Genomic DNA, 24,949 nt, shown 5'->3' on the forward strand with positions numbered 1-24,949 from the left:
GTGAACCTCTCTCTCTCTGGCTCTACCTCTCTCTGTAACACTGTCTTTCAAATAAATAAAATGTCTTTAAAAAAATTGCAAATGTACTAAATACCACTGATTTTTTTAAATTAAAATAGTTCATTTCATGTTACATGAATTTTACATCCATAACCTCATTTAGTCTTTATGGCACACTAGGGAGGCAGACACACATACACTCACATACACATCAAGCACATAGCCCACCTCTCACTTAGCTGTCACCTCAAGGAAATGTCTGTATTATCAAAATGTGCAGTTTTATTGTTAAATAGTCAGGAAAAGCAGGACTTCTTTTGTTGACCTAATCTTGCTTTAAAAGTAAAAACATGTAATAAGTTGGGTTTTCTTGTTGGCTAGAGCAGTGGCTTAGTAATCTGAAGTGACTTGAATTGTTCTCAAGATCTACTGGTGTGTGCTGGCTGAAGCAGGAGAGGGAGTCCTGCAGCCATCACCCTGCGGTCTGAAAAAGGCTCTGGTTTGCATGTACTCCAGACCCAGTTAGAGACCAGAAAGGGCTTAGACTTTAAGAGAAAAGGACAAGGGACACTCAGGTCCTGCTACAACAAAGAACGGACTTGTGCCTACAGGAACCCCCTTTTTGGGAGAACCGAGCCAGCTGCAAGGAAATCCTGGGTCTGCCGACAGCATGGCGGATGGATTATTGTCCCATTGGTGCTGTCACAAGTCACTGCAAATGTGGCCTAAAACAACTCAGAAGTGTTCATTTGCAGCCCAGGAGGGCGGAAGTCTAAGTGGGCTGGTCTGACTGTGTTCCTTTTCAGAGAACCTGTTTGCTTGCCCAGAGCTTCTGAGGGCCACCTGCCTTCCTTGCTTCTGGCCCTGCCTCTCCCAGCCCTCTTCTGATGTCACAGCTCTTTCTGCTGCCCCCTCTCTTTAAAGACCCTGTGACTACCTGGGGCCCAAGCCAGGGTCACCTCCCAATCTCAAGACCTTTAATTGAGTCACACCTGCAAAGCGTCTTTTCTACCCAAGTTAATATATGTCGCTGATTTTAGGGGTAACAATCTACACATCTATGGGCACTACTATTCTGCCTACCATAGAAGATCAAGCTTAGAAACCCTAACCACAAACGTGATAGTCTGCTTTCTTCCTTAGAATGCAGTTTCTGATTGTTACTATACAGTTTTAGTCATGCATGCCAGAGACCTTAGTGTCTTCAAACCAATGCCCTCTCCCTTCCCAGGCTGTTTTTAATTTTTAATCAAGTGCAAAGTCCTATTGATTAAAAAAATACATACAAATAAAAGCAATTCAAGCTTTAAAAAATCTTAAACAGTATGAAAGGGAAAAGGAGAAATGAGTTTCCCTTTTTTGCCCAGTCTCTTGACTTAAAGATGTGTTTATACCAGTTATCATTAGATTGGCCACAAACCAGAGACCCAAAATAATAGATGTTTGAACAAGGTAGAAGCAGTTTTCGACTTCTTACAGACATTCGGAGGCAGGTACTCCAGAGTCAATGTGATTTAGTAGAGCTAGGCAGGGAGTTAGATAGGGAAACATGAAGTGGGAGATTCATGCAGAAGTTAACTCCACGTCAAAGCATCACAAAACTCCCAGAAAACCTCAGGCACACTAAGCCCCACCCAGACTCCACCCCATTTGTATATTCAGTTGGAGGACCAGCCTCTACCCCATAAAGGGAACCGATCTTTTCGGGAGAGGCCCTTTTTTGGCTTTTTGATCTTGCTGTTGACCCTTCTCTTGCCCTCTCCCAAGTTCTCTGCTTGGAGGTTTATCCTGGCCCTGGCATGGCAGGCTTATCTCATTTGTGGGTTTGCCCACACTCACTTGTGAATGTATCCTCACCCTCTCTCTTTAAATAAATCCTGCTCTCATTTTTGTACTGTATTTATGCTTCTGTGTTGAATTCTGATCTCATGTGGGGGCAAGAATTTGGAATAAAAACTGGGAAGCATATTCCCGTAACAGATGTGGTGTCCTCTTCTACAAAATGCTCAAGAACCGGGATCCTGACAGTCTTGCCTCTCTGCCATTCCTGGAGGGCAGGCCTCGTACTTGTGGTCCCAGGTGGTGACTAAAGCTCCAGCCATCACTTTAGGATTCTAGGCATCAGGACAATAGAGGAGACAAAGAGACACTCGTTATCTGTTAAGAGAACAAGAGCTGATCCACAACACTTCTGCTTATATTCTATTGGTCAAATTTTATCACATGATCACCCATAGCTGAGGAGATAGTACTATACTGGTGTTACGTTTGTTTAAACCAGCAGCTTCCTTGTATTTGAACAAATGGGATCAGCCTGCTAGACTATTTGCTTTTTTGTTCAAACCACTTTGCACAGAGAGACACACTTAGCTGCTTTAACAGTTGAATGGCATTTCATTGTATGGGTGTGCAATTACTGAATGAATTGTGTGATATTTGTTTGATCTCACCCTTGCTTCCCACCCCTGCTATAACTAATGCTACTGTGAATATCCTTGACTATCCATCTAGTGTCTTTGTGAGTAGTACTTTCCCATTGTCTTGTTCCCCAGAAGTCAGCGCTGAGGTAGAAGAATTACATTATTTTATTTTATTAGAGGACTTCTGTCTCAGGAAAACAGGATTGAGAAAATCAGGGAAGGGGGGAGGGTCAATATAGCAATGGTTATTGAGTTGGTCATTGTTAAGTGATACTGAGTACTGAATCAGTAGAACTGCAACTCTAAGCCATGTTTCAGATTTTATCTAAAGACCATCCATGAATGGGAGTAGGAGGATAAAAGACAAAGAGCTGATCTCCTAGCTTCTGTCTCCCACTGATCAAAGCTTTGCTCCACGTGTATTTCCAGGTTGTGCATCCTTGTTCTGGGATGCTGACCCAGTCCTGCAGCAATGTTAACAGGAAAGCTCTGTGATCAGAGTTGAGTGGTGTGCAGTACAAGTAAGAGACTGTCAGTTGTACCTATGAAGTTCATCAGAATCCACATAAAGTGGCATGATGCCAAAAAGACCTGCCCTGGTGTGAGAGTAGACTGTATCAAACACCTATTATGCACTCCTGTAGATCCATTCATCCTCCTTAGTATATCTGATTATAATACGACAATAGGGAATAATCTCTTTGAGAACAAGATGGCCTTGCTCTTTCCGTCTGAGGGGAGATTATGATTCGATTATTCAGAGGCGTCTTCAAAATGGTCTTGATCCACACTTGAGATTCATTATGCTCTTAGCCACTCTTTCCAGACCTCCTTCTCAGCCAGCACTTCCACTGGTCTGGTGGAGTGACCGGGCACATGTTGATTTTAACACCACAAAATGCCCCTCTTCATGTCCCCAGCCACACTTGTGCTCCCACTATCTTAATTCAGATCTGCTTCATCACTTGCTTAGATCTTTGCAAAAGCCTTTCTGCTTGATCCCTAGCTTTCATCTCTTCACTGCTGCATTTTGTAGACAAGACTTTTGCCAGAGGGAAATTTACAAAATGATAGCTTGGTTTATGTGATTCTCCATATAAAAAAGGGGGCTTTTCATTGCTTATACCATGAAATCTCACTCTTTAGCCCTACTGAAAGACCCTTTTAATGATAATCTGACCCCTACCCAACTCCTTAACTTCATATCCCCATTCATTTTCCCTCTGCGGTCATGGGCTCTAGTCTCAGGTAAACACTCTGATTCTAGGTGTCCCTAGTGCCATAACTTTCCCTCACGCCATTCCTATCGCATGTGTACATTTCCAATCCCTGTCTATCTCCCAAGCCCCAACACAATGAAGATCTTGCATTGTAGATGGAGAATGGAGTCCGAAGGGAATTGACAACAGGAAGTCAGGGCCCATCCCAAGGCAAGCAGGGAGTCAGTCGACAGGCAGTGGAGGAACTGTTTGCCCATGCTTTCTCTAACACTCAACCCAGCGTGCTCCGGATATGAATTTTTAGAACACTCCTTGCTGATCTTAACATTTCACTCCTGGTTCATGTCGAACACTTCAGAACCAAGAACGAATTTGATACATGAGAAATTAATTTGTAGTGTTTTAGACTAAACAAAATCAGAGTAATTTCTGTGAAGTCTTTGGTTTACATTAGGGAAATCACATCAGCATGCTCTCACTTTTAATTGATTATGTCACCTAAACAACTTAGGTTTTTCAGACTGACAATCCCAAAGACAGATCTGAAAGGCTTTACATTTGTTCTGGATAGCAAGTTACTTGCACTTTTTAACTATGCGTTGATAGCATAGACAACTAGAGAAACAATTAGTCTAGTCTAGTGTATTCCAGACCCTGTGCTACACAGAGAGAATACAGAGATAAGATGCACGCTTTGCCACCAAAGGACTTAAACACTAGTCACCAGGTAGACAGGTGGGGAATTAAGTCTAGGAGGACAAATGCTATTATGAAACTGTATTGCTGGGCTAACAAAGAGATGGGGAAGTGTGACAGTTGGATAGGAGATTAGGAAAAAAAAACAACAGGAGAGCTGAGTCAAAGAATAGATCTGTGTCAATCTGTTTCTTTAGTCATTGTTCAATCATTCATTCACTTTCACTCCTTCCCCAGCAGACTTTTATTTGAGCTGTGGTAAACACTCTGGATTGGTTCAGCTTTCATGTCTAAACTTTTATTTCTAACTGCCTTCAAATCCAAGGTGGTCATCTGACTCAATTCCAGCCAATAAGATAAAAGTGTAAAACTGAACTAGGACCCTTGGAAATATTGTGATTCCTTGAGATAGATGTCACCATTTTCCTTTCTTCTTTCCTTCTTTTGAAAGAACAGAGATTTATGTATTTATCTGAAAGAAATGATGAAGAGAAAAAGAGCGAGAGTGAGAGCGAGAGAGAGAAAGAGAGAGAGAATCTGTCCTCTGATTGACTCCACAAATGGCCACAACTGCCCGGTGTGAGCCCAGCCAAAGCGAAGAGTCCAGAACTCCATCCAGGTCTCACACGTGGGTGGCGGAGCCCAACTACTAAGGCCATCTTCTGCTGCTTTCCCAGGTGTGTCAGTAGGAGCTGAATCAGAAGTAGAATAACTGGGAGTGGAACTGGCCCTCTGATATAGAATGCCCGTGTTGCAAGCAGTAGTTTAACCTTGGATATCACAGAACTGTCCCTTTTCTTTGTTTCAGCTGGAATATATATATATATACACACACACACATATATATATTCATCATATATATATCATATATCCATCATATATGTATATACACACATACATATATATATATATATATATATGATTGCTGGAACTGCAGCAGTCGGAATGTAACCTTGAGGAATAAGCTCAGAGAATTTCAGATGACTACAGTTGTGACCGCAGTGAGCCTCTAGACTAACCCCAATGATCATCTAATTTCGAACATTTCATGTGAGAATAAACCTCCATTTATCTAAGCCACCGTAGTTCAGTTTGGTGTTACTTGCAGCTGAAAGCATGCCATACACATTTGGTCAGGCCTTCTGTTTGGTGACCTCTTAATGAAGTTGTCTGCTGCAAACAACCTAAAAAGGAAAAACCACTCTAGAAGAGCAGATGATAATATTTCTTCCGTTCCTCCTCTTCGCTCAGTGAATGAGGCACTACGATTTATAACTGGGAGATGGGGACAAGAGTTATAGGTGTCTGGCCCCCTGTCTCAGAACCATCGTATATTTCTTTAATGAAGTGTGAGACCAGAACTCCATAAATTCACATAGTAGCAGAAGCGGGCAGCAGCTCGTCAGAGGAGCTATTCAGAGCCTAGCATCACTCTTTGCGTATTAGAGAAGTTCACAGCCAGTTAAAAATAGGCTTGGAGAGAAGTCGCTTTTAGACCACAGCTCATTTTGGATTTCTCTGGAGCCCCATTCTGGGCCACAGTGTATTTCCTTTTTCCTCTCGTTCTAGTAAGAGCACCCAGGCGGCTCAGAGGCAATAGATGCACGGTTATCTTTAGTTCTGTTGCGCACTGAAAGCAGAACTGCGAAGAACCAACAGTAACCCCTTGGGCACCTAGGGAGTTGCAGCTCTTCAGTGAGTACTCACACCAGTGGAGCCTTTAGCCTGGTCTGGGCTCTGTGCTGGAAATTCTCAGAACACCCCTACGAGAAAAATACCGTGAATAGCCTCCCATCTCTAATAGGGAACCAAAGATTCAGCACTGAGGTGCAACTTGTTTACAGTCACACAGTTCGTAAATAGCAGTGCTAGGATTCGAAGGACGCTTTGTTCGATTCTGTTCAAAGCCTGTGCTCTTAACCCCCGGGCATGCCAGGTCACACAAGTCTTTATGCATTGTTTCATTTTGATCCTCAGAGTGAGGTGGGCAGGGCAGAGGGGCCACCCAGTTTACAGAAGGGGAATAGTGAGGACAACAAAAGTGAAAGCATTCTCCGTGGTCAACCAGTGCACGTGCAGTAGAACTAGGACTTGAACCGCATCTTCCGACTTTGAGTCCTGTGCTATGCAAGAACACGGGGATGTTTTTTCGTTGTTGTTGTTGTTGACTTCTGGGATTCAATGGCAGACCCTGTATCAAGAAACCAACTAACCAAGGTTGCCCTTATTTGTTCAGGGTCTTTTAGAGATTAGTTCCTCCCTAGTACATCTGTTACATGGTGTTTGGTACTTGGATTTGAAACCTCAAATATAATATTGTTTTCACTGTTAATTCAACAGTCCTTCAAATAATTGGAGGAGAGAGGGGCTGGAGGGGATAGATGTTTTTAACAGGAACACTGCCAATTTAGCTGATAAAGCCGATATAATATCTCTTTGAACATTTAAATTATCCAGTAACAAGGAAGCTGAGAATTAGCTTATAAGGGTTGAGTGTAGGTATTGTGCATGTGAAATTTTTTTAAAAAACACTTGAGTTTTGAAAAATAAAAGTGGGCTGCCCACAGTTTCAAGAACAGTGATAATCAAAAGAGAGCTCTGTGGGGGTAATAACACCTTGTATTTTAAATACCGCTTGTCTCTGAAAAGCTGGAGGCACTCTGTAATCATTTCCTTATTATGATTCTCAAAACTTCCTGGGTCAAAAAGTTAGAAAGTTTAAATCTCAGCAGCCCAGCCTCAGTTTCCTCTTGGGGAATTTGAGGAGGAAGATCAGATCACTGTCCAGGAGCTCCACGCTTGCAAACACCTTCCATTCTCTCGGTCCACCCCTCCTCTTATCTCTACCGACCCCTGCCAGTCAGCTGTCCTCCAGGGCCTATGACACAGAACCACAGACTATTTTAATCAGAAGAGTTTCATACCAGTGAGCTGGAGTTTGAGCAGACAGTTCCTGGGGGGATGGGGTGGTAGTGGTAGGGGGCTGGGGAAGAGGTGGCAGGGTCTACTCTTACAAATTGTTGGGAAGAGGGGAGCTGTATTGTGGCACAGTGGTTAAACCAACACCTGGGATGCTGGCATCCCATATGAACGCTGGTTTATCCAGGCTGCTTCACTTCCAATCTAGCTCCCTATTAATGCACCTGGGAAAGCAGTAGAAAATGGCTTGAGTGCTTGGGCCACTGCCACCCACATGGGAGACTTGGATGGAGTTCCTGGCTTCTGACTCTGGCCTGGCCCAGCCCTGGCCATAGTAGCCATCTGGGGAGTAAACCAGTAGATGGAAGATCTGTCCCTTCTCTGTCTCTCTCTCTCTGTAAATCTGACTTTCAAATAAATAACTCTTAAAAGAAAATTGACATTTGGTAGTCTAGTCCAACCCTTTCAGTTTTCTGATGGAAAAACTAAGGCTCAGATTAAAGGAGTAATTCATTCAAGATCTCAGCTATTGGATGGCCAACCTGTCCTTGAACCCTGACCTCTGGGTACCACCAATCCAGAAGTCTTGGCAGGCTACCAGGTTGCTTTTCCTCCACTTTTACAACTTAAGTCCCTCAGCTGGGGGGGGGGGGGGGGGCTCCAATGCACCTGGCAGAAGAGAATCTTGTTTCTTCTTCTTCTTCTTCTTCTTCTTCTTTTATGATTAGAAGGATTACTTTTATCTGAGAATACTTAAATAGACCATGCAGGAAGCATTAATATGTGTCATTTTCACCTAGTCCCCAAATGGTTCTCCACCTCAGCTAGGTCATAAAGAAAAAAAATGTAAGTACAAACACATACATAGACTTATATAGCTACTGCCTTCCAGTGAGTTCAAAGCCTATATATATATATATATACACACACACACACACAGTCCCCCTATCAGTTCTTGTAGGGGAAAGGAAGAGAAGCTATTGTCAACCTCATTTTGTATGAGAAAATCAAGGCAAAGAATAAACTGATCTTCCCACAAGTCATGACCTGAATTGGTGGTGTTGTCACGAGTGTCACCCTGTACTCCAGGAGTTAAGTCTGGCAAGGTGAGGATGCAAGCTTCAGAGTATGTCAGGGTGTGCCCTGGAGCCAGGGCCGCCGCCTCTGAATTCAGTTTCTCTGTGAGGTGCTTGGATTAACGCAGGACGCTGGCCTTTTTCTCCCTATGGCTCCTTTGTCTCTACTTAGAGATGATGTGTGCAGAGCTTGAAGTGAACAAGCCTGAGCTGCGAGAAGCCCATCTGAATGCGAGGTGGCTGCCTCTCATTTCCTTATCTCTGGCTATTCTGTCCCTTGAAGAGTGTGCAATGTCTGCCCTTGTGCAATAGCCTAGTTGGGTTTCCAAACCAAAGTGTGTACCAACTCTCAGGGCTGCCCCATCAAAGGAATCCACATCCCAGCTGCTGTGCAATACTGGGGCTGAAAATGAGAACGGGATGTGTTTATGTGGGCATGCGTGTGGGTAGTGGAGGAGTACGTAGTGTATACATGCTGTGGTGAGTGGTATGAGTGGGGCCCAAGCCCCAAGTCATGGCCATGCCCGAAGTAGTTCTGTTATTATGAGCCTTGCCACCTGGCCTCAAGGAGGCAGGCTAGGAACAAGATGAGGGTTGGCCTCTGTTAGAGGCTCCAGCAGTACCCTGGGCATTAGTAGTCATTTTAGGCTATTTTTGGCATTATTTCTCTCTCATTTGACCTAAAATGTTAGTTCTCTGGTTTAAAGTTACCTCTGAAGCCCAGTGTTGTGGCATAGCAAGTGAAGCTGCTGCCCGTGATGCCAGCAGTCCATTTGAGAGCAGCAATTAGAGTACTGGCTTCTCTGCTTCCAAGCCTGCTCCCTGCTAGTGCACCTAGGAAGACAGTGGAAGATGGTGCAAGTACTTGATCCTCACCAAGTGGAAGACCCGGATGGAGTTCTAGGCTCCTGGCTTTGCCCTGGCCCAGGCCTGGCTATTTCGACCATTTGGGGAGTAAGCCAGCAGTTGATGGAAGATCTCTCTCTCTCTCTCTGTAAATTGACCTTTCAAATAAATAAAATAAATCTTTTTAAAGAAGAACACTATCTCTGATATTGCACCAAGGAAGATACACAAATGGCCGACAAGCACATTATAAGGATGCCTAACATCTTTAGGCAAATGCAACTCAAAACCATAATGTGATACCATTTCCTTCTCACTAGATGGCTGTTATAAGAACAAAACAAAACACACAGAAAATAACAGTGTTGGCAAGGCTATGGAGAAAATAGAACCTCATTTATTGCTAGTGGGAATGTAAAATTGTTTGCCATGCGGGAAGCAGTTTGGTACTTCATCAACAAAAGAAATGTGGAATTACCACATGTGCCAGCAATTTTACTCCTAGTTGTATACCTCAGTGGGCCAAAAGCAGAGACTCAAAAAGATAAGTGTACAACAGTGTTCATGGTGGCATTATTCACGACAGTCAAGAAAGAAAAAAGCTAAATGGATGAATGGATAAATGAAATGTAGTATATTCCTACAATGGAGCAATATTCAGCCACCACAAAGAAGCAAGTGCTGTGGCTTCAGGATCATGCATTAGCTTGGCTTAGACTGGGATTAGAAATAAGGAAGAGACAGGGAGTAAGCTCCGCCCCATGATCTGTGCAGTCCTAGGTAGGTATATGAATGAGGCCCCCGGCCTGTAAGCTCCTTCTTTCCCAACTGCTGATTGCTCCTGCACTGTAAGAACCTCAGCTGCACACATGTGGGCTCCAGCCTCAGGACCAAGCCCCACCCGAGTCCGTAATCCAGCCCATCTCTGCGCTCTGCACACAGCTGCCCCCAGACTCCAGGGTGCACACACAGGATCGTGTTTGTCCTTCACAGGACGGAGTTCTTAGGAGTGGATTCAAGGTCACATAGGCATGGGATTCTGGAATCCCTAATTTATGTTGGGTGACATAGAAGCTGACCGTGACCCTGGGTGGTCAAGTTCCCAGGCTCTGTAGACCTCTCACCCAATGGAGAAGAAAACACCTGGAGAAATGCAGCCAGGTGCCTTCAATGTGCAAGGCCAAGGTGAAGAGCTTTGGTTTCTGCAGGTCTGAAAGAAAGACTAGATGGAGTTACAGTCAGCTGAGCCACCCATGGCAGAGAACACTTTGTGCACCACCTGATTCTAATTACAGTCTGAGAAACTTAGTACTTGCCCATTTTACAGATGAAACACATGAAAGCCAAGTGACCTGTCCAGGGTCACACTATGAGTAAGTGGTAGTGATTCTAAAGTGTGTGTTCTTTACAAGACCTTGTTGGTCTATGGGACAACTAGAGACAGCACCCAAAAACACTCCATGGATGCTTCTGGTGAGAGGTGGGAGTGTCTGCCAGCATCAGTTAGCAGGCTTTTGTTCTGTGTTTGCTGGATGGCATGGGAGAGCCTTTCACAGGCTTCCTGGCTTCTCCCAACTGTGCTGCACAGGGCCCACTCAGCATGGCGGGTGGCGTTCCCAACCGTGCAGGTTGACAGTCTGTCAGTGAGTCATAGCGCAGCCACATCTGTCCAGGACCACACAGCCTTCTGTCTAAACACTTCCACTCGGCACAGCTGTGCAAAAGGCACCCTCGCCTTCTCTGGTAAACAAGGCCGGGTGGTTACCTTGGTGTCTTTCCATCACTCTCAGTCTCTAAGGAGATTATCTCAGGCCAGAAGCCAAGAAGCCAATAAGCAACACAGGGAGATAAACCAAACCAGGACTTTCCTTTGCTAACTTCCTTGCTACTCAAAATTTCTTATTTTCTTAATGGTACCTTGGTTTCCTTGTTTTGGAAAGAGACTGGTAGGTGCTAGCTCCCTGTGATGTAGGGCTTTAAAATGTGTTATTACTGCAGCTTTTTTAATAAAATGCAACTCAAATTGAAAAGGGTAGAATGGCCTACCTAGGAGGTACTGCATTCCCCTGAGCTGTGGATTTTTAAACAAATGACGAAGACTTGGCAGCAGTATATGAAAGATGGAATAACTAGACGAGCCCTTGAGTATGTTTTTTTCCCATGACTAAATCACAAATATTCTTCATTATAAAAGAAGACAAATTGTATTAAGTACCATAAAGGGACACGTATTGGGCCATTGTGACAGATTGGAGTGGAGAAGAGATTTTTGCTAGCTGTGTGATCACAGGTGGCTTCATGGAAGGGACATTTGGGTTTTGACTACTTTGGAAAATATGAGAATCACGTTGTGCATTTGCTTGCTTGCTTTTTGAGCAGAAGAGCCATACAACTGCTTTAGTGCTGTTCACACATACTTCTGGGTCTATGTTTTCAGCCCATATGATAAGATTCTTTTCCTGGCCACCTGTGGATGGGGCCATGGACCAGTTCAAACAATGAACTGTGAGTAGAGTAACATCTGCCACTTCCAGGGAACATTTCATGATCAATGTGAAACTCTCTAGAGCCCTCTTTTATAACCTCTAGACCCTCTGGAGCTCTTCTTTTATCTCCTCAGCACTGTTTCAGAGAGTGGTGGATTCATTAGCCTGGTCTCAGAATGAGGAGAGTAATGATATGGAACCGAATCCCCAGCTGCCCAACAACGAACATGTAATGAGTGAGAAATAAACCGTAACTGCTTTAAGGAAACTGTAATGTTGGGTTTGTCTGTTGCTGCAGCACAGCCTGACTTATCCTGACTGATATGAGCAACAGGATCAGGATTGTATGTTAAAAGTGTTGGGCTTGCTGCTGTGTGCAAGAGAAGTTTCTTTAGGTGTAACTACAAACAGGAAAAATGGGAGCAGGTGCAATAGGCTGAGCACAGGAGGGAGGCCTGTGGCCAGGAAGAGGGCATGGAAGGCACAGATAGGTGACTTTCAAAGGACACTTAGGAAACAGGGAAGTCACAAGACAGAAGACCATAGATGGATCTGCAGAAACACTTCTGAATGCGTTTAGTGTCCTACTCTGTTGCAACAAGCCTGATTGCCAAAAACCATCTTTGGAAACTTACCCTTGCTTGATTGGACATTTACCTCTTTGGGACCAAAGACCTCCATCCTCTTTCCAGCAAGAGGCACTGCACCTAAATTCAGGTTCTGATGGGATCTGGCAGGAGTCTTCCATGCCTAGATGGGAGGATCTTTCCAAGGCTTGTCGGTGTCACACACTTGGCTTTCCTAACTCCTGTAAACATCTAAACCCACTGGCATATGAACACCTGTGAGCCAGGAGCTCCTGCAATCCACTCTTCTCCCGCATCAGTATGCTCTGATGCACGACCTTTGGAGAGGGAACACATCCCCATGGCAAATTCAGAAGGCTATCCTGGCCCTCGCGTGCTGTTCCTGAAAGAGACGGCCCCATATGCCAGTACCGATGACCTTTATTTTATAGGTTTTTCTACAAAAATTCTGTTCCATAGCCCGTGACTGTTGCATGACATGTGTGACAGAAGGGAATTCGGTGTGCATCAGAATCACAGGTGAGCTGGACTCTTCCAGTCCTCACACTGCAGAGCTGGGAGACCTGGCCTGCGGAAGGCCTGACAGATGTTCTCAGCCCCTGAATTAAACAGAAAGGTCAAGAACACCCAGGGTCAGAGTAAAATTCAATATCAAAAATGAAAACATAGCAACCCTCCTGGATCAGTGCTCCAGCCTTACAAAAATTGATTGAGTGCAATAAATTACCATTTTTGAGAAGATCAACATTGTTCAAGCCAAACACATTTCTGTTTTTCAACTCTAGCCTCTGATCTCTATCAGGAAGTCTCTGATGATCACCCAGCAAGTAGAACTTAACTGTGAGGTGGTACAAGGGGTTTTCGAGTTGATTTAGGGGGGCTCAGGTCCAGCTCTTTGGATAACACTTTAAATGGTAAATGGATGAGACCAGCGTTGTGGTGTAGCAGGTAAAGCCACCACCTGTGACACCAGCATCCCACATGAGCACCAGTGTGTGTCATGGCTGCTCCACTTCTGATCTAGCTCCATGCTAATGGCCTTGGAAAAGCAGCAGAGGATGGCCCAAACATTTGTGTCCCTGCCATCCACGAAGGAGACCTGGATGAACTCCTGGTTCCTGGCTTTGGCCTGGCCCCACCCTGCCATTGCAGCCATCTGGGGAGTGAAGCAGCAGATGGAAGATTCTCTCTCTCTCTCTCTGACTTTCAAATAAATAAATAAATCTTTTATTAAAAAAAAGTAAGTGGAGCCTCAGCCCATCTTGCTAAAATTTCTTGTGCCTGTCGTGCAATTGAAGCATGATATGTCAGTGTTAAAAATAGTGAAACATACTCTAGTTATTTAAAACATAGCGTAGGGGGCCGGCACTGTGGCGTAGAGAGTAAAGCCACCTCCTGCAGTGCCGGCATCCCATATGGGCACCAGTTAGAGTCTCAGCTGCTCCACTTCCAATCCAGCTCTCTGCTATGGCCTGGGAAAGCAATGAAAGATGGCCCAAGACCTTGGGCCCCTGCACCTGCATGGGAGACCCGGAAGAAGCTTTTGGCTCCTGGCTTTGAATCAGCTCAGCTCCGGCCTTCACAGCCAATTGGAGAGTGACCCAGCAGATGGAAGACCTCTTTCTCTTTCTCTCTCTCTCTCTCTCTGCCTCTCCTTCTCTCTCTGTGTAACTCTGACTTTCAAATAAATAAGTATTTTTAAAAAAACCAACACAGGGTAGTATTTTTATTCGAACTTTTCCATGACATATTGGAACTTGAAACAATTGAGGCAGAGGATGAGGAGAGAGAATTTTGCAGGGTTTCTCACAATAACTTCTGGGCATTGTCAAGGACATTAAGTGGCTGATGAAAGTGGTTCTTTGTAATGTCTCATTTCACTACAAAATGAAAGTCTTCCTTTGCCTTTCACGGGAGGTATCATTAGCGTTACTCCCGGAGTTGTCAGTTTGAGAGAGTGGGTTAGGGCTCATGTCAGAACTGATGAGGGAGAAAGGAAAAGAGAAATGATCCTGTGATGCATGGAAAAGAGCTGGAGAGGACGGAGTGGAGAAGTGGGAGGTCCAGAGAGGAAGTGTTTGCACACGGGAAAGAGAAATTGTTCAAGGGGAGGTACCTCAGGGCTAGGTGGTGAAGTGAGGAGGCAGGGGGTTGCGGTGGTCAATGCAAGATCCCTCATGGGGAAAGAGAACCCCAGTGCCAACCATTGGGGCTGTCCTCCAAGGGTGGGGCTGAAGCAGAAGTCTTGTGCTTGGGCAGGTGCCAAACGTGCGTGCATGGTGTTTGACAGACTGCGGTGTGTCTTGAGCGGCAGCGTGGTATAAGAGGCCAGGAGCTGAGACATCGTAAGTTCCTGTCTTGAATTTTCCTTTAATTTGCTAAAGCATAATGCATGCCAGCTATGGGTCAGACCCCCTGCTAGTGAATCCTTAGGTCAAATGAGGAGCCCCTGCCCCACCAGCTGTGTGCCAGGTATGTGTCACTGAAGCTCTCTGGAGAGGGTGGTTTGTGACATAGTCTTTGCGGAGAGACTGGTCTGGGAGAGAAGAGGGAAAGCAGGAAGGTGTCTGGGCTACAGGCTCACTTCTAAGTAGCCCATTAGAGATGTCACCCCGGGTGCTTCCACCCAGGCAGGGTAGAGAGAGGCCAGGAGTGTCCCACTTCGCAACTCCCTACACTGAGGGACCCATCTTAATGGAGAGCAAGGAAGACATCTGTACCACTAGCAGGCACGTGCTAGGGACATCTATTCTTCCGTCACTTGTCTTACCCATTCCACTGGGATAATCGTCCTCTCCAGTAGATGGGACCTGAGAGGAAAATGAGACCAAAACACATACAGGGGATGTGTGCAGCTCACTCTTAACATGTTCTAATGGGAAAGAAGTAACTAAATACCATTTACAAATTGCTCTCGTATAGAATCAGAGTTTACGAATTTCATTTAAAATACAATACCTTATCTCTGCTTGGCCATTAGTTTTTTTTGCTTATGATAATGCTGAGCACTCCTGCCTCAGAATCAACCCTTGGGACATTCGGATCTGGCTAAAAGGTCCATGAGAGTCTCACAGGCATGGAAAACAAACTAAATGAAAGATCCTGGTGAACAAGCCTCAGCAGAAGGAACAGGCCATCAAGGACAGAGGCGCCTTTCTCTGAAGGGAGGAAGGAACCTCCACTGTGATATGGCCTTGACTAAACAAGTTCAGAGTCGGTGAACTCAAGGGGCTTCCATAGCCTAGACAGCTCATAGCAAGAGTCTCGGGTGATTGCTGACGTCATAAATAAGAGTGCCAATTTTAAATCAACAACGGGAGTCACTGGGTACATGCTCCCCACGTAGGATCTCTGTCCTTAATGTGTTCTACTATGAAACCTAAAAACAACACTACTAGTCGAACAATACCCTATACCTTGTGCGGTTGTGTGAGTGCAGCCTGTTGAAATCCTTGCTTAGTATATATTAAGTTGATCTTCAGTATATGAAGGTAATTGAAAATGAAACTTGTTGAAGGGTGGAATGGGAGAGGGAGTGGGAGAGGGGAGGGCCACGGGAGGGAGGGAGGCTGGGGGGGAAGCCACAACAATACAAAAGTTGCACTTTGTAAATTCACATTTATTAAATAAAAAAAAAACTATAAAAAATGATAATGCTGAGCAACGGAGTTCCTCTAAACTGAAATGGTTTGTAGCCTTGATGTGATCAATAAGAGAAACTTGGCCACAAAGTGCCCTCCAGCTGTTAGAGCATCAAACCTGAACCGATATTGTGTGTCAGGTGCAATTATCTTTTATTTACCCATCGTCATCCTCTCCAACTAAATATAAGTGTGTGTGAAGAAGAGTCACAGATACAGATGGGCACTGGTGCCTCTAGAATAATTAAGAACCACTGAACTATGAAATATCAGTGTTCAAAAGTTCTGATTTCTCCCGTGAGGTACTTTTCATATTTTATTTTGATAACGGAATGCAAATGAACCCAGTAAGCCCTCCTCACCTGTGTTCTTTGCATGGTGGTACAACTGCATCTGTTTGTTAAAGACTCTTAACAAATACATAGCCCAGTTTAGATTTATACAAATCAACTACATTTGGGGAGTTACCAAAAAAAATTTGAAGATAAAAACAAGGCCACACTTAATTGCAGCTCTGTTGATTTTGGCTTTTTATATTCATTGTGATTTGTGACAGTGTATTGGTATATTCATTACCAAGAACTCCAAAGTAAGACTAAAGACTTTAGACCATTCTCCACTGCTTTCCCAGGCACATTAGCAGGGAGCTGTATCAGAAGTGGAGCAGCTGGGACTTGGACCAGCACCCATATGGGATGCTGGTGCTGCAGGCTGGGCTTTAACCCACTGCACCACAACGCCGGCCCCTAAGACTGGAGACTTTAAGTTTACGTTCTACCACTCATTGACTCTTGGGAATGGAGAAGTCACTTCCCTTGCTGGTCTTGCTGAAACTGGAATAACCTTCTTTCCTGGGCCTGTCTTACTGGTTTACAGAGAGGCTTAGATAAGAGAAGACATAAGATAGCTTTATGTGAGATCATGCAGACAAGGGCTGAGCATGACTGCCTAGGAGAACCCTGGAGAACAAGGGCCACATGTACCTGTGTCCTAGCAGGTGCACAGACCCCTAGAGCTCTTAGGAAAAGACAAATTCTGCTGTCATTTGTTCAGCCATTCTCTTTGTTCTAACAGCCATGGCTGTAGTTCGAAGTCATCTCACCTCTCCTGCTTCCTATATCTTGTATACATTTAATTTGACAAGCACTGATTAAGTAGCTTCTTTGCACTAGGCATTGTTACAGAGGCTACAACCCTGGATAAGCAATGTTCTTAATTAACACAGGTAATTCTAGTGAGAGGCAGAAGTACAAGTGAGCTCTTTGTTGAGGGAGAATATTTTTTGTGGGAGTAGGTCAGGGGGAATGAGAATAGAAAAGGTGGAATTTAAGCAGGCCTTAAGGGCCTGGCACAAATGCCCTGGGTGAGTGGTCCTAGTTGATGGATTGGCTGAGATATTCTTTCCTTTTTCTGACTCATGTTCAAATGCTCAATGTTTTGCAAATTACCAGCACACAATGGGTGTTGACAAAATGAGGAGGAAACTAATGAGCCAAAAAAAAAAAAATACTTTTTTTGGAGTATGGCTGGGTGGGTCAGATTAAAGAAGGTTTTCTACCTTCCTCCAATACCTGGGCTGGGTCACTTGCCTTCTGTCCTTGTCAGAACACAGGGCAGGCAAATCTGATTTGCCTTAGAGGCTTAGGAGTTGTTTGCTGCCTGGGAGGTCTCTGGAATTGCCTGCCAAGTTTCAAGAATAAAGCAACTTCCTGAAAGCACGCTGGTGACAGTAATGACTATCATATGAGAGTTGAGTTTGGGGACAGCAGCATTGGGAGCAACCATCACCGTCCCGTACAAGAAGACTAACCTGAACACCGGCACTACAACGAAAGTAAAAGATGATTAATCAAAGGTAGTTGTCTGATTTTTTTTTGTTGAGCAAGTTTCCTAGGGCTCTTTGCTTTAAGAAGGTTAATTATCTTCATAGACAGCTAGAATATTGGGGTTTTAAGAGGACAGAAAAGACTATGATAGCTCATCTGTAAATAATGATGGTGTGCTAATGAACCGAGAAAATAAAGTTGACTGGCTCAAAGGCTCAGTGTGGAAGAATAGACAGCAGGCTGGCTAGTGGCTGCGTTGTCAGGTAGCCACGGCTTCCTCTTTCGGTAGAGGTGATGTCTAGGGAGCAGACAGAGGCTTGAGAGTGCAGTGGTCGTGGTTTCAAGGGCATCATGGAAATATGAAGATAGCACTATCAAGGGTAGTCCATGCCCACAGCTTCACCCACTTGCAGGATAAATTCTGTGTTTGTTTTGGCTAATTGTGGATTTTTCGCCAAAGATCTCTCTTGCATAGAGCATGCTGCTTTATTAGTATGTCAAACACCCTTATATATTTGGATTCATTTTGCCCAGCTTACATGAGTCAGAGAAATACTGGATATCTCAGGATACAGGCTTGAACGTAGTGGAGACTTTAGGAGTGAGTGAACTGCCGTGCGGCTGTGACGTTGGGCCCCGGGTTCCTGGGAGAGGCATGCTGCCACTCTGAGACGTTGCCACGACTCTGCTGTCCCGTCACGTGATGCCTGTAGCTGCTCTTTAGGTCGCCCGGGCATTCCTGAGTTTCAGCTTCTTCTCACCCCTCTAGGGAAGCCGGGCAATAGACTGTGTCTGCAGACAACACAAGCTTCTGGGGTGTGCAGACTGTGACCTGAACAGAGCCCTGTGTTTGGAAGGTTTAGTCTTGTGTTCTGGGAAGACGTGGCCTAGTCTCTGTTCTAAGAAGAATTCTCAGACCAGATACTTGCTCCACTGAATCCCAAGCACTGTTAGACCTCCATGAAAGGATGCATTACCTGCTATTGGCTTTCTCTGCTCATTTGTCTCTCTTGTTTGATGCAGTTAACCTCTTGAGCACAATAAACAATTATTAATCTTTGTGTATCCCTGGAAACTTGCAGATAGTCCCCATGTAGTAGTTGGTCAAATATCTGTGTAATGATACAAAAATCAAACCAAAGGCCCAAAGTTAGTTGGTGGCACTGGAGCTGGAATCAGTCTCCCATCTCGCCACCTTGGGCCCAAGCAGTTGCACCAAGATAGTTAAATGGATTTTCAAATGACAGCTCTTATGGAAGACTGTCTTCTATTCTGTCTTTGTTGACCTGGATTTCTAAACCAGCAAAATTGCCTCTGCTCCTCAACTCTTCCTTGAAAGTCAAGCCAGTTTCAAATGAGTTCTGGGTTTCTAGCTGGACAGGTATTTTGCACAGGCTGATGAGGACTCAATAGGACTAAAAGAGGTTTAGTGTGGATCCCTCTTGCATCACCACTGGTGCATAGCTTGCAAGCAACAGACCTGAGTGAAGAAGACAGCACAAGTGGATTATGGAATAGAAAGAGTCGTCATTATTCTCCTTCAAGTTTATTTTTGGTTGCTACCTCAGTTATGTTACTTAGTAGCTGTGTGATCCAGTGCAAGTCACTCAGCCTTGATAAAACTCATCCATAAAATAAGATGAGGACATCCTTATTATTTCCATGGTGCCTTAATAGGAATGAATTTGAAAATGCTTATAAAAGTGCTTTGTAAAGTTATAAGATATGATGCTGTTATTACCAAGTAAACTTATTGCATCCTTGGCTTTTCACGAAACTCCTTCATATTTGAACATCCCAACTGAACATTGGTATGTAGAGTAAAAAGAGAGATTTGGGGCAGCTGTTGACTCCAAAGTGCCTTTTGTAACCTGAAAATACATATTATAGGTAGACCTTATGGTTGCCTCTGGTGAGAACAAAGTTGTCAGCTTTTATCTTTGCCCCATTTAGAAGTTGTGTATTACTTTAACTTCTTTCCGCCAAGTCCACTTCAAATTCAACACATGTTTACTTCTGACTTTGTACTGTATGCTAGGCCTAAAGCACGGTGTGGATCTTGTCTGAAGTCTTGTGAGAAAAACCAGACGCCAACACAAATAATTATAACCCATGATAGACCATAAAAGAAGTGATGACAATAGTCTTTGATAGTTTGGAAGAGGAGAGATGACATCTACCTAGGGGGCTGTGGAATGATTCATGAAGCCTGTCTATCTCTGGTCTTGTGGTTCTTGGATTGAGTCCCTTTGATAAAGAAACAGCTCCCCCAAGTTCTTCCAGACCTTGTGAACCAGCGCAGGGAATGTTTCTTCAGGAATCTTCCTCTCTGTCAGAGTCTGGGGATAGCACTGTTAGATGGTCTCCATCCTGTCCTCCTAGGGGTCTGAGTTCTGTGCAGCTGATGTTTGAGAGGTTGGCCTTCTAGAATAATGTTGGGTAGCCCCTAGGCAAGCCCCTCAGACTCTCAGTTTTCTCATCTGCAAAATGGACATAATAATACTTACTTCAAAGGAATGTTGTAATATTTAATTGGTGTTTGCAAAGCCTTCTGAGATCTACAGATGAAAGACCTCAGAGAAGAACACAACATGATTATTACAGAGGAGTTAATGCCTTCATCAGCCTTCAGGAGTTCTGTTTGTTCAACCTGTACTCTCTTTGGGGGTCACTGGACTATATTTCCAGACACAAAACGTTGTTACAGGAAGAAACAAGTGATTGTTGATTTCCTGGGCACCCTCTTGGGACTTTCTCAGTTCAGCACGAGCTCTAGGCTCTCTCCTGCTTCCTTCTTCTACCTTTGAGGCAGTGTTCTTGTCTAGCTCATGTCTGGTCAGTGTTCAGCCTGGTTGCACCCTGCAGCATAGTATGATGTGATCCATTAGTAGTGAATTTGTTGACTTCAGGGATTTAGTGCTTCCTGCTCTTTGAGCTATGAAGAGACTGTCACATCCTTGATTGTCAGTGACAGCTTCTTAGTCCCTCAGAAAACATCTTGCTCTTATCCGGGGTAGGATATCATTCATCTCTTCATTTTGAAAATGAGATGGATGTACTGATCTGTCATTCCATAGCAGGAAGAGTGGGACTCCACTGTGGTTTGACCATTTCCCTTGCCTTCATCATTGGTTTATTTTTCTTGGTCTTTCTTTCCTTTAGATGTATCAGCTATAAAATGGGGACAATAATCTTATCTTTGAATTAATTTTCTAAAAAGGTTTTCTTGAGAAGTTGATGAGATCACACAAATGAAAGGACTTTGTAAACTCCAATGCTGTATAGACACTGAAATGACCTGGACTATTAACTGATCTATAATGCAGAAATCCAGGGTTACGGTCGACCCCAGCAATCACAAAATTGGAATGACAAGTAAAGTGGTACAGATCAGCTCCCCTGTTGCCAAGTTTGGCAAAAGAACCTCATCTCCAAACTCTCTGTCTGTTGATCATCTGACCTCTGAACATCTGCTATAATGGGGAACTCACTACCTGCTGATAAAATCTAGTTCATGCATGGAGTTTTCTGATTATATAAAAAAAAAATCTTTTTATGGCTAAGTTGGCATCAATCTCTCTATAGCTTCCAGAATTGGTTTGCAATTCTTGTTCCTGGTTCCAAAACATTATTAAGCTCTCCTTCCCTATAGTGTTCTTTCAGATGTGTGAAATCAGAGATTAAGTCTCTCCTGGGTTCTCTTATAATGAACGAAAACACCCAGTTCCTCTCATTTTTCTCTTAGCTCTCTGTTCCCAGGCTTCTTGCCATTCCAGAGATAGGAGCATTGATTTTCTTAACAAAATGGGAAGCAAAGACTCCAGTACCAGCAGTTGGGCAGGAGGGATAGCTGGCTCTCTGAACATTCAAGGTTATATAAGGAAAGGACATTTTTTAATCAAATGGAGCAGATTCAGGTAGCCCAGCACCTAGGTCTGTCAGTGCCTTGTGCACAGTCAGAACTAAATGGATAAATACTGTGAATGACTATACACACTGAAAGGTGGGTTCTCCACCGTGGATAGTTTTATTCCTCCAGAACATTGTACTTTTGTATCTTTCAATACTTTCTCAGATGCTATATCACTATAAAGGGACAAGAAAACTTTCAGTTTCTTCTTCAATCCTAAAATGTGTTGAATTCCACAGAAGTTTGCTTTGGAGCCTCAGATTTCAGATGCACATGACCAAATAGGGTGTGAAGGCACACTGGACACTGGACGAGAGAGGGTGTCTCCCAAGTCTAGCCCTCTGCTCTTTGCAGCTCTTCCATATCTCTTCTTGTGGTTACAAAACTTTTGGTTCACAGCAGAAATGAGGTCCCAAAGCAATGACAACAGGTGGGACCGGAGTCACGGATCCAAGCGGAAGAGACATTGGAGGTCAACCAGGCTTATCCAGCGCCTGATGACTGATCTCCTTTACAACACTGGATTTGGATTTGGCCACTATTTACTCAGCTGCTGTGATCTACCCGGGACTTTGCTAGATGCTTTCACACAGTCTTAATCCTCCTTTCACGATGTGGGGAAGGCATTATATTCCCTGGATTCAAGATGGAGGTATCTGATGTCAACAGGACATCAAGGATACTGATCTATCCTTGGTCCTCTTTTTATTTTCCAAGGAGATGTGTTTTATTGATTAAATTGAGAGGAGTCTAGGAAATTCACAGCAAAGGTTTCCAGACTGAATTCTTTGGAGTTGGCGGAGGTATTGCAGCAGATCTCTAAATCCACAGGTGTGCTTGAGATAGCCTAGAGTCTGAAAGATGGTTTGTTTTACTGACATGTACTCGTTCCTCAAATGTAAGTGGATGCTGTTGTGAGTAATCAATTATAAATTTTAAGACCATGCTACTAAAATCCCAGTATATTTTATCACCTTATAGCATGTTAATCATTAAAATTTTTCATTAATATACTTTACCTTTTGACCAGTTACTGGGTTACAGAAAAATTGAGCAGAAAATACAGAGTTCTGTACACCTCCCACCAGTTTCTACTATTATTAACTTCTTGCACTGATATAGTGTATGTGTTACAGATAATACGTCAACATTGATACATTATTAATGGAAAGTCATATTTTAAATTAAGGTTTACTCTTTGTGTCGTATAATTTATGGATTTTGATAAGTATACAATGACAATTGATAAGAATACAATGGTATTCACTACCACAGTATCAAACAGAATAGTATGATTCCCATAAAACATCCCTGAATGGTATTATGCTTAAAAAATTCCCAAGGCCGGGTTGCCGGTGCTGTGGCTTAGAGTGTAAAACTACTGCCTGCAGTGCCGGAATCCATATGGGCACCACTTTGAGTCCCGGCTGCTCCGCTTCCGATCCAGCTCTCAGCTATGGCCTGGGAAAGCAGTGGAAGATGGCCCAAGTGCTTGGGCCCATGCACCTGCATGGAAGACTCGGAAGAGGCTCCTGGCTCCTGGCTTCAGATGGGCACAGCTCCTGCTGTTGAAGCCATTTGAGGAGTGAACCAGCGGATAGAAGACCTCTTTTCTCTCTCTCGCTCTCTGCCTCTCCGTCTCTGTAACACTGCCTTCCAAATAAATAAGTCTTTTTAAAAAAATGCCCTGTGCTCTACCAATTAATCCCTCTCCTCTACCTCCTCCCCTGAACCACTAGTCTGTTAGTTGTATCCAGAGTTTTATCTTTTCCAATATATCATATAATTACAGTCATGAAGTATGTAGCATTTTAAGATTGTTTTTTCCACTTAGCAATATGCATTTAAAATTCCTTTCTGTTTATATCATGGGCCAACAGCTCAATTCTTTTCATCACTGGATAATATTCTATGGTATGGGTACAAGGGTTTGCTTATCTATTCATTATTGAAGGATATCTTGGTTGCTTCCAAATTTTAGTGATGATGAATAAGACCACAGCAAACACTCATATGTAGGTTTTTGTGTGAACATAAATTCTTAACTGATTTGGGTGAGTACCAAGAAATGTCATAGCTGAATTGTATAGTAAGAGTATGCTTAATTTTTTTTTAAATGTTATTGATTTATTTGAGAGGTAGAGTTACAGACAGTGAGAGGAAGAGACAGAGAGAAAGGTCTTCCTTCTGCTGATTCACTCCCCAGATGGCTGCAATGGCTAGAGCTGCGCTGATCCGAAGCCAGGAGCCAGGAGCTTCTTCCGGGTCTCCCATGTGGGTGCAGGAGCCCAAGGACTTGGGCCTTCTTCTACTGCATTCCCAGGCCACAGCTGGATTGGAAGAGGAGCAGCTGGACTAGAACCAGCGTCCATATGGGATGGCGGTGCTGCAGGTGGAGGATTAACCCACTGCACTATGGCCGGTCCCTCCAGTATCATCCTTTTTTCTTTTTCTTTTTTTTTTTTTTTACATTTCAAAATCATGCTGATTTACTTTACTTAGTATATTCTAAATTGATCCTCTGTGTATAAAGGTAATTGAAAATGAATCTTGATGCGAATGGAATGGGAGAGGGAGCAGGGGATGGGAGGGTTGCGGGTGGGAGGGAAGTTATGGGGGGGGAAAAGCCATTGTAATCCATAAGCTGTACTTTGGAAATTTATATTTATTAAATAAAAGTTTAAAAAAAGACAAATAAAAAATCATGCTGATTTAATCAAATGTAGAATTAGGGATCGCTAGTTTTTTTGTTTGTTTGTTTTTTAGGAAACTTTTATTTAATATATCTAAAATTCAAAAGTACAATTTTTGGATTATAGCAGCTTTCCCCCCATAACCACCCTCCCACCCATAAACCATCCCATCTCCTACTCCCTCTCCCATCCCATTCTTCATTAAAATTCATTTTTAATTATCTTTATATACAGAAGATCAACTTAGTATATACTAAGGAAAGATTTCAACAGTTTGAGTGTGCTTAATTTTGTAAGAAACTGCCAAACTAGGGCTGGTGCCATGGTTAATCCTCTGCCTGCAGTGCTGGCATCCTATATGGATGCCGGTTCTAGTCCAGCTGCTCTTCTTCCAATCCAGCTGTGGCCTGGGAATGCAGTAGAAGATGGCCCAAGTCCTTGGGCTCCTGCACCCACATGGGAGACCCAGAAGAAGCTCCTGACTCCTGGCTTCGGATCAGCGCAGCTCTAGCCATTGCAGCCATCTGGGGAGTGAATCAGCAGAAGGAAGACCTTTCTCTCTGTCTCTTCCTCTCACTGTCTGTAACTCTACCTCTCAAATAAATAACTAAAATTAAAAAAAAAAAAGA

At 43.7% G+C, this 24,949-nt stretch overlaps 1 long non-coding RNA gene across 2 annotated transcripts in view; it reads left to right on the plus strand.

The window, feature by feature from the left end:
* LOC108177991 (uncharacterized) overlaps positions 1-24,949 on the plus strand; it is a 140,036-nt gene that overhangs the window by 43,326 nt on the left and 71,761 nt on the right. The window lies entirely within an intron of this gene.

This window comes from Oryctolagus cuniculus, chromosome 4, assembly GCF_964237555.1.
Source record: "Oryctolagus cuniculus chromosome 4, mOryCun1.1, whole genome shotgun sequence".
Classification (NCBI taxonomy): Eukaryota; Metazoa; Chordata; class Mammalia; order Lagomorpha; family Leporidae; genus Oryctolagus; species Oryctolagus cuniculus.